Genomic DNA, 15,557 nt, shown 5'->3' with positions numbered 1-15,557 from the left:
GTCCCACCATCTCGTCCTCTGTCGTCCCCTTCTCCTTGTGCCCTCCATCTTTCCCAACATCAGGGTCTTTTCCAGGGAGTCTTCTCTTCTCCAGAGGTGGCCAAAGTCTTGGAGCCTCAGCTTCAGGATCTGTCCTTCCAGTGAGCACTCAGGGCTGATATCCTTCAGAATGGAGAGGTTTGATCTTCTTGCAGTCCATGGGACTCTCAAGAGTCTCCTCCAGCACCAGAATTCAAAAGCATCCATTCTTCGGCGATCAGCCTTCTTTATGGTCCAGCTCTCACTTCCATACATCACTACTGGGAGAACGATAGCTTTAACTATACGGACCTTTGATGTCTCTACTTTTTAAGATGCTGTCTAGGTTTGTCATAGCTTTTCTCCCAATAAGCAAGCGCTGGCTGGTTGATAGGGGATCAAATACTCACCCCCCCTCACTGTAGATAAAAGGGCATTCTCGGGGGCAGCCCCACTGCCCCACTCCAGGAAAGTCTGGACCTGAGTCCTGTATGGAAGCTTTGCAAAACCTGCAGGCCTGCATGGGAAGCTGTCTGTCAGCGTTATTCCTGACGCTCTTTCTTTTTAAAAAAATGGTTTTGTTTGTCCATGTTTGATTGGATCTAAGTCTGTTGAGCGTTGTATAATATCTCGTCACCTTGCAGCCTTTTGAACCAGCCAAAGTCATGTGAAATTAATTTCTCTGGGCAAACACTGCAGGTGTTCCGGCTCCCAGGTTGATACTGTTCTGCCAGGCCTATTGTCATGTTTGCAAATGACCCCTCACAGCTGGCATTGACTGGGTGCTCCTTCAGGCTGAGTTGGCCGAGGCAGCAGGAACACCCTTCCCCTCACCTGCCCTCTTGCCATTAATCCTTGCTTTGGCGTGCAGACGCCTGGCGCTGGAGTTTGGCCACCTCTCTGCCTGCAACCTCCCTGCTCAGCACCGTTACGTAACCACAGCCTGGCACCGGGATTGGCTCACGGAAACATCCAGGGGTCTTTATGCCACCCTGCGGGGCCCTGGAAGGCAGGTCAAGGTGTCTGCCAGCACCATTGGCAATTTCTGCTGTAAACATGCAAGCGCTGTCATGGATGGGCTGGGTACAGGAGTGGGGGGAGTCACCAGTTGGGGACCCCAGAAGGGAAGAAGGCTCAGAGCCAGGGGACTGGTGGCGGAACATGGTCAGATGGAGAAGGAGGAGCAGACTGGAAGAAGAGGTGCTGGAAGCTGAAGGGGCAACGGGGTTTGGTGAGCGGGAAGAGGCTGTGTCAGAGAGCAGTCCAGACTAAGAGGCAGGAGAGGAGGCTGGAGAGGAGAGGGGTCAAAAGGCAGAGTGGAGGCAGACTGCGGAAGAAGCCAGGGAGTCTCCCCCTCCTGCTCCCCTTTCCCCTTGTTGTTGTTTAGTCGTTTAGTCGTGTCCGATTCTTCGTGACCCCCTGGACCATAGCACGCCAGGCACTCCTGTCTTCCACTGCCTCCCGCAGTTTGGTCAAACTCATGCTGGTAGCTTCGAGAACACTGTCCCACCATCTCGTCCTCTGTCGTCCCCTTCTCCTTGTGCCCTCCATCTTTCCCAACATCAGGGTCTTTCCCAGGGAATCTTCTCTTCTCATGAGGTGGCCAAAGTACTGGAGCCTCAGCTTCAAGCAAGTGTGGTGTAGTGGTTAAGAGCGATAGACTTGTAATCTGGTGAACTGGGTTCACGTCTCTGCTCCTCCACATGCAGCTGCTGGGTCACCTTGGGCCAGCCAGTCCCACTTCTCTGAAGTCTCTCAGCCCCACTCACCTCACAGATTGTTTGTTGTGGGGGAGGAAGGGAAAGGAGAATGTTAGCCGCTTTGAGACTCCTTCGGGTAGTGATAAAGTGGGATATCAAATCCAAACTTCAGGATCCGTCCTTCCAGTGAGCACTCAGGGCTGATTTCCTTAAGAATGGAGAGGTTGGATCTTCTTGCAGTACATGGGACTCTCCAGAGTCTCCTCCAGCACCAGAATTCAAAAGCATCCATTCTTCGGCGATCAGCCTTCTTTATGGTCCAGCTCTCAATTCCATACTTTCCCCTAGACTCCCAGTAACTGGAGGTATGAAGAGACAGGCCCATCGGCATAGTCTCAGATTGCTAGGGAGCGACCCAGTGGAAGAGGAGACTTAGGGAGCTATGGGAAGGTGGGGACTTTCAACCCCCCACAACAGCTTCATTGGGGCAGGATCTATGGGGAAGAGTTGCTGTGCTTAATAGGCCTGGCCTCCTGGGATAAAGAGTTAACTGCACTGACGCTGTGTGAGCGCTGAAACCAACCAACCAATATAAAGCTCTGCTGAACTACAGAGGGAGCTGCCTGCTGTGTCTCTGGATGAGTTGCTGCTCTGCGCCCCGGCAACCGGGAGGCAGCCCCAGATCAACGGCCCCATTGTAGAAACCCAGGAGGTGGGGTCCTCTAAAGGAGATGGAGCCTTCAGTCCTTCATCCATTTATCTGAGACGGCATGTGTTGGTTCTAGGATCCAGGCGTGGGAGAGTTTTGCGGCTTTTTGTGCTTCCGCCTCCAAATCTCTCTCTGCTCCTCCGTGGCTTTCCCTGCTAACACCTCCTCTTTTGAGGCACTGAATCTGGATTCCCCAGCCACCCCGTAATTGGCGCCAGGACCAGGGCAGAGAAAGATGTATCTTAAAAGGCAGGAAAAGGAACAACTTAGAAGATTCATTGTTTACGGCTACTGGCTGATTTGGCTTTTAAAGAGCATTGCAGACCGTTTTATTGGGGCCAAAGCTCAGCCGCGACGACAGCACACTTTGCAAACAGCCAGCCTCTGACATCTCCATTTAACAGGGCCTCTAGTAATAGTCGTGGGAACGGCTTATCTCTGATCCAGGCCTTGCAGAGCTGCTCTGAGAGTAGACACCGCTTGGCCAATGGTCTGGCTCTGCATAGGGCAGACTGATCTGTTCTTTACGCCTGGCTAGGCTGGTAGGACTTGGCCCTAGCAGCTAAAAATGGACCCTCCACATTCAGAGGCAGTGGGCCTTAGAGGAGGACCAGATGCTAGGAACCAAAAGAGGAGACTGAGAGGAGAGAGGGCTGTGTGGGCTATGTCACACAAGATGGGGCAAGCTTGTTTCCTGCTGCTCTGGAGGGCAGGACTCGAACCCATGGCTTCAAGTCACAAGAAAGGAGATTCCAACCAAACGTATGGGAAAACTTTCTGACAGTAAGAGCTGTTTGACAGTGGAACCTCAGGAGGTGGCGAACTCTCCTTCCTTGGAGGTTCTTAAGCTGAGATTCCTGCATTGCAAGGGGGCTAGACTGGGTGACCTTTGGGGGATCCCTTCCAACTCTATGTTTCCGGAAGAGGATACCGTGCTCAAATCCTGCTTGCAGGTTTCCCATATGGGCACCTGGTTGGCTTGTGCAAGAACAGGATGGTGGGCTAGGTAACCCATTTAATATAATAATAATAACAACAACAACAACAACAACAACAACAACAACAACAATAATAATTTATTTATACCCCACCCTCCCTGGCCAGAGCTGGGCTCAGGGTGGCTAACACCAGTAAAATTACAGTAAAAACATAACAGGGGGGGAAACCAATTTAAAATACAGGTTAAAATGCAATTTAAAATGCAGCCTCATTTTAAAAGTAGCCGGTAGATCAAGACCCTAAGGGGAGGGAAACATAAGGGTCAGACTGAGTCCAAGCCAAAGGCCAGGCGGAACAGCTCCGTCTTGCAGGCCCTGCGGAAAGATGTCAAGTCCCACAGGGCCCTGGTCTCCTGTGACAGAGCGTTCCACCAGATCGGGGCCAGTGCTGAAAAGGCCCTGGCCCTAGTTGAGCCCAATCTAACCACCTTGCAACTTGGGACCTCCAAAATGTTGTCATTTGTGGACCTTAAGATCCTCCGCGGGGCAGACCAGGAGAGGCGGTCCCATGGGTACCAGAAGAAGTCCCATTGCTGGGGAACTACCCACAGGCTGCAATGAGCCACATGGCTGAGTGGAAAGCGTGGAGGAACCCCTGAATTTTTCCTGCCTTGGGGGCCTCAGGACATCTGAGCATCCCGGCGGCCTCTCAGAAGCTGCCCATCTCCTCCAGGCTCTGCCAACTGGACCATGGGTAGGCAAACTAAGGCCTGGGGGCCAGATCCAGCCCAATCGCCTTCTCAATCCGGCCCGCGGACGGTCCGGGAATCAGTGTGTTTTTACCTGAGTAGAATGTGTCCTTTTATTTAAAATGCATCTCTGGGTTATTTGTGGGGCATAGGAATTTTTTTCGTATATATTTTTTTCAAAATATTGTCCGGCCCTCCACAAAGTCTGAGGGACAGTGGACCGGCCCCCTGCTGACCCTTGTCCTGGACTACAACTCCCAGGCAGCTCAGCCATTTATAGGAGTTGTGGTCCGAAACATTGGCAGGGCACTCGGTTGGCAAAGGTTGAGACCCCTCTTTCCCTCGCCTCCCTCACCCCACCTCCAGTCCCCAGTTGTCTTCAGCTACAGTGGTGCCAAATTGATGTGAGGAAGCTTTCGGCTCCCTGCCTGCCCTCTTCTTGTGCCCCCCGCCTTCTTACTTATTGAGCGCATCGTCCTTAAGTCACGCTGGCTCCGTTCCACTTGGCTGTGTTGATATCATGTTGCTTCCTTCTAGAAGAGGCCGCAAGGAGAAAGGAAAGCAACAGAAGGTCCTTAGCTCCAAATCTGGCTCCCTTTTTTTTCTCCCACACAAATGCATTGCCCATCATCTGACTCCGGCCCCAGCTAAGGTGAGCAGCAATGGCTCGGGGGCCTGAGGAAGGCTGCGCACTCTGCGCATGTTCAGAAGCCTCATTCTTTTCTAATTTTTCAGGCCCGGTTTTCCCTTTGCTTGCTTGTTTACGATGCTCTCGCTGCTCCCCCTTTCTTCAGCCCCACTTCAAGGCGGTGTCTGTGGGTGAAATATACTCGGAGTCGAGAGTGGATTTCATGCTCTTTATTCAGCTCAGAGTGGTGAGTGAGAAGGAATGGAAGTTCCCCCAGAATGTCTGCTTTATATACATTATTTACACAATGGGCCCCACGTGATTTGCTAATTCCGGGATTCTCCTGTAGGCCAATCAGGTTACGGATTCACTTCCACCTGGAGCTGGATTGGGTGGCTCCTGTGGACCAATCAGACTGCTGCATTCTGGGTCCTATTGTTCTAGGACCAATCAGACTGCTGCATTCTGGATCCTATTGTTCTAGGACCACTCAGACTGCTGCATTCTGGATCCTATTGTTCTAGGACCACTCAGACTGCTGCATTCTGGATCCTATTGTTCTAGGACCAATTAGACTGCTGCATTCTGGATCCTATTGTTCTAGGACCAATCAGACTGCTGAATTCTGGATTCTATTGTTCTAGGACCAATCAGACTGCTGCATTCTGGGTCCTATTGTTCTAGACAAATCAGACTGCTGCATTCTGGATCCTATTGTTCTAGGACCAATCAGACTGCTGCATTCTGGATCCTATTGTTCTAGGACCACTCAGACTGCTGCATTCTGGATCCTATTGTTCTAGGACCAATTAGACTGCTGCATTCTGGATCCTATTGTTCTAGGACCAATCAGACTGCTGCATTCTGGATCCTATTGTTCTAGGACCAATCAGACTGCTGCATTCTGGATCCTATTGTTCTAGGACCAATCAGACTGCTGCATTCTGGATCCTATTGTTCTAGGACCAATCAGACTGCTGCATTCTGGGTCCTATTGTTCTAGGACCACTCAGTCGGCGGCATTCTGGATCCTATTGTTCTAGGACCAATCAGACTGCTGCATTCTGGATCCTATTGTTCTAGACCAATCAGACTGCTGCATTCTGGATCCTATTGTTCTAGGACCAATCAGACTGCTGCATTCTGGGTCCTATTGTTCTATGACCAATCAAATTGCTGAATTCTGGATCCTATTGTTCTAGGACCAATCAGACTGCTGCATTCTGGATCCTATTGTTCTAGACCAATCAGACTGCTGCATTCTGGATCCTATTGTTCTAGGACCAATCAGACTGCTGCATTCTGAATCCTATTGTTCTAGGACCAATCAGACGGCGGCATTCTGGATCCTATTGTTCTAGGACCAATCAGACTGCTGCATTCTGGGTCCTATTGTTCTATGACCAATCAAATTGCTGAATTCTGGATCCTATTGTTCTATGACCAATCAGACTGCTGCATTCTGGATCCTATTGTTCTAGGACCAATCAGACTGCTGCATTCTGAATCCTATTGTTCTAGGACCAATCAGACTGCTGCATTCTGGATCCTATTGTTCTAGACCAATCAGACTGCTGCATTCTGGATCCTATTGTTCTAGGACCAATCAGACTGCTGCATTCTGGATCCTATTGTTCTAGGACCAATCAGACTGCTGCATTCTGAATCCTATTCAACTCAGTACATAACACCGGGGCTTCCTGGCAAGCCGGGGTTCTGTGCGGACACATGGGTTGGATCCAGATCTACTTTGCTTCAGCAAAGTTCCTGCACCCCTTGCTCCCAGGTCACAGCTGTGGCGTGCTTCAGTTCGTAAGAACCGCCAGCGGAGCAGGAGGCTCTGAATCTCAGGGTCACGGGTTCGAACGCCGCGCTGGGCAAAAGAATCCTGCATTGTTGGACTAGATGACCTTGGGGGAACCTTCCAACTCTAAAATTTTATGACTTTATGAAAACTTAAAAACATCAGACCAACCTTCTGGACCTTGCCCAGCCCTCTCTTCCATGAATATGTCTGATCCTCTTTTAAAGCCACCTCAGTTGGTTAGCATCACTGTGGGAGGGAGTTCCACAGATTAACAGTTCAACCACCCCATAAGGATTTGGCATAGGAAGATCTCTGGGGCAGAGACTTTGCGAGGCCCTGTTCACATTAAATCCTGCACTGGGGTCTGGTGTTCCTCCTGGAGATCAGCCCTTGTTCCTGTTAAAAGCAGGCTTCCCCTGGGTCCACCTTTCGCTCTGGTCCCCTGTTCGGAGTCTGTGCGGCTCTTGGTGAGTGGAGGGTAAAAGCTGCTCTCCCAGCCTGCAGAGAGAGAGCCTCTCTTGTCCTGATTTGGGGCCTGCCATCCCTTCCCAAGCAGATCTACACCACAGGTAAAATGTGTGTGGGGGGGGAACCCTATAGACCACCTTGAGCTATTTGTAGGAAATTTGTAGGTATTGGTGTAATAAAACTGCAATATTTTAAACAACGGAAGTGAGAAGAGGGTTGGGCTGGGCGATCCTTTGTGGTCTCTTCCAACCCTGCAATCTTATGATGATGATAATAATAATTTATTATTTATACCCCGCCCATCTGGCTGGAAGGGACGAGGGTAGTGCTGTGGGCTAAACCACAGAGCCTAGGACTTGCCGATCAGAAGGTCGGTGGTTCGAATCCCCTCGATGGGGTGAGCTCCCGTTGCTCGGTCCCTGCTCCTGCCAGCCTAGCAGTTCAAAAGCACGTCAAAGTGCAAGTAGATAAATAGGTACCACTCCGGCAGGAAGGTAAACGACGTTTCCGTGTGTTGCTCTGCTTCGCTAGAAGTGGCTTAGTCATGATGGCCACATGACTTGGAAGCTCCCTCGGCCAGTAAAGCAAGATGAGCGCCACAACCCCAGAGTCGGCTACGACTGGACCTAATAGTCAGGGGTCCCTTTACCTTTTTATTTTAAACAATGGAAGTGAGAAGAGGGTTGGGCTGGATGATCCTTTGTGGTCTCTTCCAACCCTGCAATCTGATGATGATGATGATGATGATGATGATGATGATAATATTAATAATTTATACCCCGCCCATCTGGTTGGGCTTCCCCAGCCACTCTGGGCATCTTCCAACAAAATATTAAAATACCGTAATACATCAAACATTAAAAGCTTTCCTACACAGGGCTGCCTTCAGATGTCTTCTAAAAGTCTGGTAGTTGTTGTTCTCTTTGACATCTGATGGGAGGGCGTTCCACAGGGAGGGTGCCACTACCAAGAAGGCCCTCTGCCTGGTTCCCTGTAACCTCACTTCTCTCAGTGAGGGAACCACCAGAAGGCCCTCGGAGCTGGACCTCAGTATCCGGGCAGAACGATGGGGGTGGAGATTCTCCTTCAGATATAAAGTGGTACCTCTGGTTAAGTACTTAATTCGTTATGGAGATCCGTTCTTAACCTGAAACTGTTCTTAACCTGAAGCACCACTTTAGCTAATGGGGCCTTCTGCTGCCGCTTTGCGATTTCTGTTCTCATCCTGAAGCAAAGTTCTTAACCTGAGGTACTATTTCTGGGTTAGCGGAGTCTGTAACCTGAAGCGTCTGTAACCTGAAGCGCCTGTAACCCGAGGTACCACTGTACTGGATTCTAAGATATGTGGCCTGCTTGTTTTCTCCCTATTTATTTGACTCTTTTTCCTTTTCCTTTTGCCACTGACTCACAAAGGGCTTAAGAGGGGATGGGGGAGTTGAATCATAATAACATCTTTAAATAACCCACAAGAACAACAACACTCGTGTGCTATTAAAATATTAGCGTCCAGCAGGCACAGCACCCAAACAGGATTAGGGCCCCAGCTTCGAGTCGGCTTTGGTGGCTTCGGCCAGACCCTGCGGCTCCTGGCAGCTGCCTCTGCCATCACAGGGTACCTGCCTTGGGCTCAACGCTCACACCCACTAGACTTCCCCTCTAGAAGGTAAGAATAGCATTGCAGGATCCGAGCCTAAGAGCCACTCCCCCCTTCTCCGGTTTCCAACAACTGGTATGCAGGAATATGGATAGACTGCCCCTGGCGCTGGAGGTTCCATAAGAGCGTTAAGAAGAACTTGACCGATTCAGCTGCCGGATAGGAAAGGAGGAAGGAACTGGGTTTTGGAAACCACCTTGTCTTGGGAAGGAGGCGAGAGGGGCAGCTGGCGAGCAGAGGTGGGGCTGCCCCCTTGAAGGAGGAACAGATTGGAGGACGCAGAACTCAGTTGCAAAAGGAAGCCAGGCCTCTTCCTGTGCAGAGCAATGACTTGGCAGAAGAAGGCTGTATCTGCAGGGTGTTACCGGAAAAATCCGAGGGCTCCCTTGGACAAAAAGTAAAGACACCAACCAGAGTAAATTGGAGCAAAACAGCAGCCTGTAGGCTTGGCCTTTATTGACTGTTGCAACAGGGTGCTCCCCTCACTTGCAGGTGAGAGGAAAGACACAGAAAAATGGTGTGCAAGACCTTATAAAAACTTTTGAAATTCCCCTCCTCTAGGTCAAGCCCACCCCCAGAAACATCATGCATACATTACAGAAAGGAGGGGTTGAGGGAGGAGTTGTGGTGGTAACCTGAGTGTCCTGTCACCTGGCTGGTTCCCTTCTCTCCCCCTCCCCATGAGTCACTTCCAGGAGACAAAGGGGAGTTGGCAGTTTCCTGCCCCCAGAGGGAAGATCTGATCATTGTCCTTTGTTCCAGTCCATGCTGAATCCACTCCCATATGCAAGTTCTTTGTGATCTTGATTGTCTTCTGTCTAGGACCATCAGGGTTGGCATAGCCATAACTGGGCAGGGCTCCTGTGGATGTGCTGGGATAGTGAAGGGATGATGGCTGGCCTGTATCAAACCTTCCCCATTTTGTAGTCCTTCCTTCATGGAGTAAAATAAAAGTGGAACAGTGCAAATCCGATGTATGGTTGATTTTCTGTGAATTTATAACAGAAGCATAGCGTATGTAGTGTGTGAGTGTGAGTGTGTGTGAAGTTTGTACAAACTGAATGATTGGGGTGGGGGGTTCCTGCTACAAGGGCAAACATCACTGGAAGCGAAAAGGAAGGCTCTTTGCGCCACTCATCGTTCTGGGCTGCCCCCACCATTTGATCCCACAGCCCATTGCGCACTTAGCGGCTGCGGGTTCAAGCAAATGGTTTTTGCATGTGCAAAACGAGCCACTGGGGCAGGTTTGCAAAACCCTCCAGTCCCCTCATGCCTCTTGTGGCCAACTCAGCCCTTTCTTTCTTTCTTTCTTTCTTTCTTTCTCTCTCTCTCTCTCTCTCTCTCTCTCTCTCTCTCTCTCTCTCCCTCCCTCTTTCAGTGGCATAGCGGGGGGGGGGGGCGGGGGGGGAGGCCGCACTGGCCGCAACATCTGGGGTTTCTCTTTCTCTCTCTCTCTCTCTCTCTCTCTCTCTCTCTCTCTCTTTCTTTCTTTCTTTCTTTCTTTCTTTCTTTCTGGTCTTAGGGGAGGGGTAGTACTTATGATGGGGGCCACGTTGTGCTCCTTCTGGGGCAGCCTGCCCACCTTTGCTCCCCCACCCTGAACTCCACTCTCACCTGTGGCTCCTGGAGCTGCCGGCAGGCAACTGTGCTGCCAAATACAGCAGTTCTTTCCAAGGAATGAGAAGGTGGAAGGGGAACCAAAACAGTTTTATTAACAAATAAACAGCAGGCATGCAAAGCATAAAACATACCCGACAGGGGCTACCCAGTCTCCCCTTCCGCTGCCCAGAGCCCCAGGTGGAGCAGCAGGAGAAAGACCCCAACCATCGGTCTCCTTTGACCTGGGTAGAAGCTCTCCCACCTATGGTTTTTATAGCTTGCCTTGATGTAATCCATGATTAGCCCAGGACCCTGAGATGGAATTAATACAGAGCGGCTGAGAGTCTCCCACTACCTGCAGCCAGCAGCCAGCCAGCACTTGTAACACAGAAAAACCCAGGAAACTCCTGACAGGTGTGTGAAACACAAGAATCCAGCAGTTCTCAAACTGGGGATGCTAAAGGGAAAGGGACATGCCGCCTCACTCCTCGAAATACAATTGTCTTCCGCATTTCCACTACAGCAACTGCAGTCACAATCCCAGGAAACGGCTTCGACTGGGAAGCCGATCTGGCGGCTGGAGCGGACGAGACCAAGAGGGGGCCCAACTCCAACGGTCAAGAAGGTAGTTTCTGCCCGCGCTGTAGAGGGAAGTGAGGGGGAGGTGGGGCTCGGCCACCTGGGAAGGGAGTCCATATTGGAGAAGGAAAGCTCTGATCCTAAACCTCCGCTGCCTTGTAGGACATCTTCAGGAGAAGAAAAGGCTCTGGAGCAAAGCTACACAAATCCCTACTTTCCCCCTTTTTCCTTCTGTGATGGAATTCCTACTTGGGGACTTCCCTGGCTTTTTTCTGGCCCATGTAAGACCAGTCTGGATAGTTAGCCTTGGTGAAGACTTGACGTTTTCATCCCCCCAAAAAAGTTTTCGAGTTTCTGCTGAAATGAGGCTGCATTTTAATGTTGTATTTTAATCTTGTTTTTTAAAAAATTTCAATCAATTGTTTTATATCTGCTGTTAGCCACCCTGAGCCCAGTCTTGGCTGGGGAGAGCGGGATATAAATAAAAATTATTATTATTGTTATTATTATTATTAAATTCTTTTTATTAAGTTTCAGTTACAACAAAAACATTGAACAAAAAAAGAACAAAACCAAAAAAAAAAGAAAGAAAACGAACACACATGACCAAAACAGTTTCAGACATAAAAATTGACCTCCTTCCCTCCCAATTTCGGGCTTCTTAATAAAAAATTCTATTTTCTGCAGCTGGTAATTATTACTGATTTACACATCGTAAGTTTTATAACAGACCTGCTATAGTTTTTAAGTTTCTATGATTTCCTTCAATATAAGCCATAAATTTATTCCAATCGCCAATAAACTTTGTATTTTTTTGGTTTCTAATTTTTTGCGTCATTTTTGCTAATTCAACAAATTCAAATAATCTTGATTGCCAATCCCTCACCGTTGGTATATTAGTACTTTTCCAATTTTGTGCAATTAATATTCTGGCCGCTGCTGTCGAATATTGGAACAAAATCTTGTCTTCTTTTTTAATTTCATCCCCAATTATTCCTAGTAAAAAGGCCTCTGGTCTTTTAGGGAAGGTGTATGTGTGTATATATATATATATATATATATATATATATATATATATATATGCTTTCGTAGATTTTCACGGGTACAGGAATGCAGGTTTTGGTGTCCTCGGGTGTCTTCCCGTGTAAAAGTTGGGGTGTCGAAACGTCGAAACGTCGCCTAGACACCCCAACTTTTACACGGGAAGACACCCGAGGACACCAAAACCTGCATATATATATATATATATATTTGCTTTCGTAGATTTTCACGGGTACAGGAATGCAGGTTTTGGTGTCCTCGGGTGTCTTCCCGTGTAAAAGTTGGGGTGTCTAGGCGACGTTTCGACGAGGTCTCACTCGTCATCTTCAGGCTGGTGCTTTCGGCTTCTTGTTACTGGAACAGAGCGGGATCTCAATGTTTGAGTTCCTATAAATACTGTAGAGGGGGTGTGGTGTCTAGCCTCCAATGTTCTGGGCAGAGAGGAAGTTCCCAGGCTAGTGTGCCTTTTCTTCTTTTGTTCCTTAATTACTTGAGAGATACCTTGAGTGATTTCTTGAGTGATATCCTGAGTACCACTTAGGTGGGTCATTAGGTGTGGATTAGTTGCTAAAGTCTTTGTGTCTTGACCTCTTGAACTTTGTGAAGAGTTTTCCTGAGAAGATGGCTGTATTGCACTTAGTTGTGCTTTGGCTTGGCTTCGTGTATAGGGGCGAGCTGTGGTTTTGTGGCTTGTGTCAGCCAGATCTGTGTAGGGATTGCAGGGGGGTGCAGCATCCGGAGGTGCCACCATGGATTGGCTACTGGATGGTGTCAGTAATTCATCTGTGGAGAGGGTCTGGGTTTGGGTCTGGTGTGGTTGATTGGTGTTGGCGTTCTGTGTGCCTCTGGATCTGGTGTCAGTTTTTGTGGGGAGGGCTAATTTCCAGATGTCTGGCAAGCGGGATGTGTCGTCACGCTTGTTCATGTTGTGAGGGTGTTTCTCTATCTCGATGGCTTCCATGATTATTCTCTTGTGGTGATGTTCCGTGTTAAAGAGCAATTTTACCTACTTACCGCTACTTACATGCACAATCACACCACCACCCTGCACAAATAAACTCCGTAGCCAAGACTCTCATCTCCAGAACCAAACGCCTGGCTGACAAAGACCACTTGACAACTGAGTTACAGAATCTCTCAAATGTGTTAATTGCCAATGGATACCAGCAAAACAGGATTACGAAGCTAATCCAAAAGGAAACACCCCCCAAAAACCAAGACACAGAAGAAAACAATGGCATGGCCCTCCTTCCTTATATCAAGGGCACTACAGATAAAATTAGCAAAATCCTCCATAAACACAATATCAAAACAGCCTTTTGCACCAACCAAAAAATAGCCAATATCCTCAGAAACCCCAAGGATAAAATCCAGTTGGAAAACCAAGGGATCTATGAAATACCCTGCAAAGTCTGCCCAGCCACGTACATTGGACAAACAAACAGACGAATAAATGCACGTATCGCAGAACACAAGAATGCCGTCAAAAAAGAAGAAAAAACTTCCTCTCTTTTCCAACACATGAAAGAAACAGGACACGAAATTAATTTTGCAGATTCCAAATTGCTCTTTAACACGGAACATCACCACAAGAGAATAATCATGGAAGCCATCGAGATAGAGAAACACCCTCACAACATGAACAAGCGTGACGACACATCCCGCTTGCCAGACATCTGGAAATTAGCCCTCCCCACAAAAACTGACACCAGATCCAGAGGCACACAGAACGCCAACACCAATCAACCACACCAGACCCAAACCCAGACCCTCTCCACAGATGAATTACTGACACCATCCAGTAGCCAATCCATGGTGGCACCTCCGGATGCTGCACCCCCCTGCAATCCCTACACAGATCTGGCTGACACAAGCCACAAAACCACAGCTCGCCCCTATACACGAAGCCAAGCCAAAGCACAACTAAGTGCAATACAGCCATCTTCTCAGGAAAACTCTTCACAAAGTTCAAGAGGTCAAGACACAAAGACTTTAGCAACTAATCCACACCTAATGACCCACCTAAGTGGTACTCAGGATATCACTCAAGAAATCACTCAAGGTATCTCTCAAGTAATTAAGGAACAAAAGAAGAAAAGGCACACTAGCCTGGGAACTTCCTCTCTGCCCAGAACATTGGAGGCTAGACACCACACCCCCTCTACAGTATTTATAGGAACTCAAACATTGAGATCCCGCTCTGTTCCAGTAACAAGAAGCCGAAAGCACCAGCCTGAAGATGACGAGTGAGACCTCGTCGAAACGTCGCCTAGACACCCCAACTTTTACACGGGAAGACACCCGAGGACACCAAAACCTGCATATATATATATATATATATATATAATTATGGTTGGCTTATGCTTCCGGCAAGTCCTGGTGCCAAACATCTTGCTCTGCTTACCTTTGGACCCCATCATTGAGGCTGAGAGGAGAGTTGTCATCTGGGCAGCCCGCAATCTCCAAGCACACTGCCCAGACTTGCACCCAGGAGAGGAGGCCCCACAACAATCCTGTGAGGTAGGTTAGGCTGAGACTGGCAGTGACCGGATCCCAAGGCCAGCCAGTGAGCTTCATGGCCTGGGGGTGATTTGAACCCTGGTCTTAGTCTGACGCTCTAACCACTGCACCGCACTGGCTCTCAGCGGCTCACGCTGGCTCTCACGTGTGGAGCGACCAAGCAGTGAGCCAGCCCTTAATAAGTCTTTATTTATTGACAGAAGCACATCGAGACTGCCTGCCGTCTCCAAAAAGAGCCCAGAAGGCATTTGGCAAAGAGAAACAAATACACTTAGAAAGAGCGTTCAAGTCACAATAAGCCGGAAAAACAAAAACCATTGCTGGGTCAAATTAAAACACAGACCAGGTGGTGCAAAAATTCCTTAATCGCCTACCTAAAGGACAACAGAGGTGTAAGGGGGAAGTTCTGCAGTCCGGGTGCTTACACCAAAAAGGCCTCATCCTGCATCCCTGCCACCCTCCCTGCAAAACCGCCCGGCCTCAACCATCCTGGTTTTGAGCCACAGAGGCCTTAATAGGTAAGAGGAATAAGCACTTTGAGTCGAGCCCAGAAACAAATTGGGAGCCAGCGCAGTTTAAACAAGGCAGGTGTGATGTGGTCAAAAAAGTGGGGGCCGGGGGTGTGAACTGGGGTCGCCGAGAAGAGTTCAAATAATAGGAAAGGTCTCCCAGATGTACTGGTCATGCAGCTCATCAATTTATGCACTTTGCAGGCACCGAGATATTGTGATGGTCACCAACTCTGAAAGCGGACGAGGCAACGATGAGGAGCAGGAAACGTCTACCAGCAGCTATTAGCCGCAACGGCTAAGTGGAGCATCCATGTTCAGTGACAGTCTACCTTTGGATACCGCTTTGGCAGGGAGTGGCAAACAAGAAGAGGGATGTTGCCTTTGTCCTTGTGGAGCTCTTGTAACATTCCAGCACTGAGCTCGCAACCTGGCCTATATTATTATTATTATTATTATTATTATTATTATTATTATTATTATTATTATCATCATCATCATCTATATGAAGCCCCTGGGAGAGATCATCAGGGGGTTTGGGCTGGGAGTTCATCAGTATGCGGATGATACCCAGCTCTACCTCTCTTTTAAATCAGAACCAGTGAGGGCAGTGAAAGTCCTGTGTGAGTGTCTGGAGG

This window comes from Podarcis gaigeae, assembly GCF_964106915.1.
Source record: "Podarcis gaigeae genome assembly, chromosome: 8".
Lineage (NCBI taxonomy): Eukaryota > Metazoa > Chordata > Lepidosauria > Squamata > Lacertidae > Podarcis > Podarcis gaigeae.
This window is presented reverse-complemented; position numbering follows the sequence as displayed.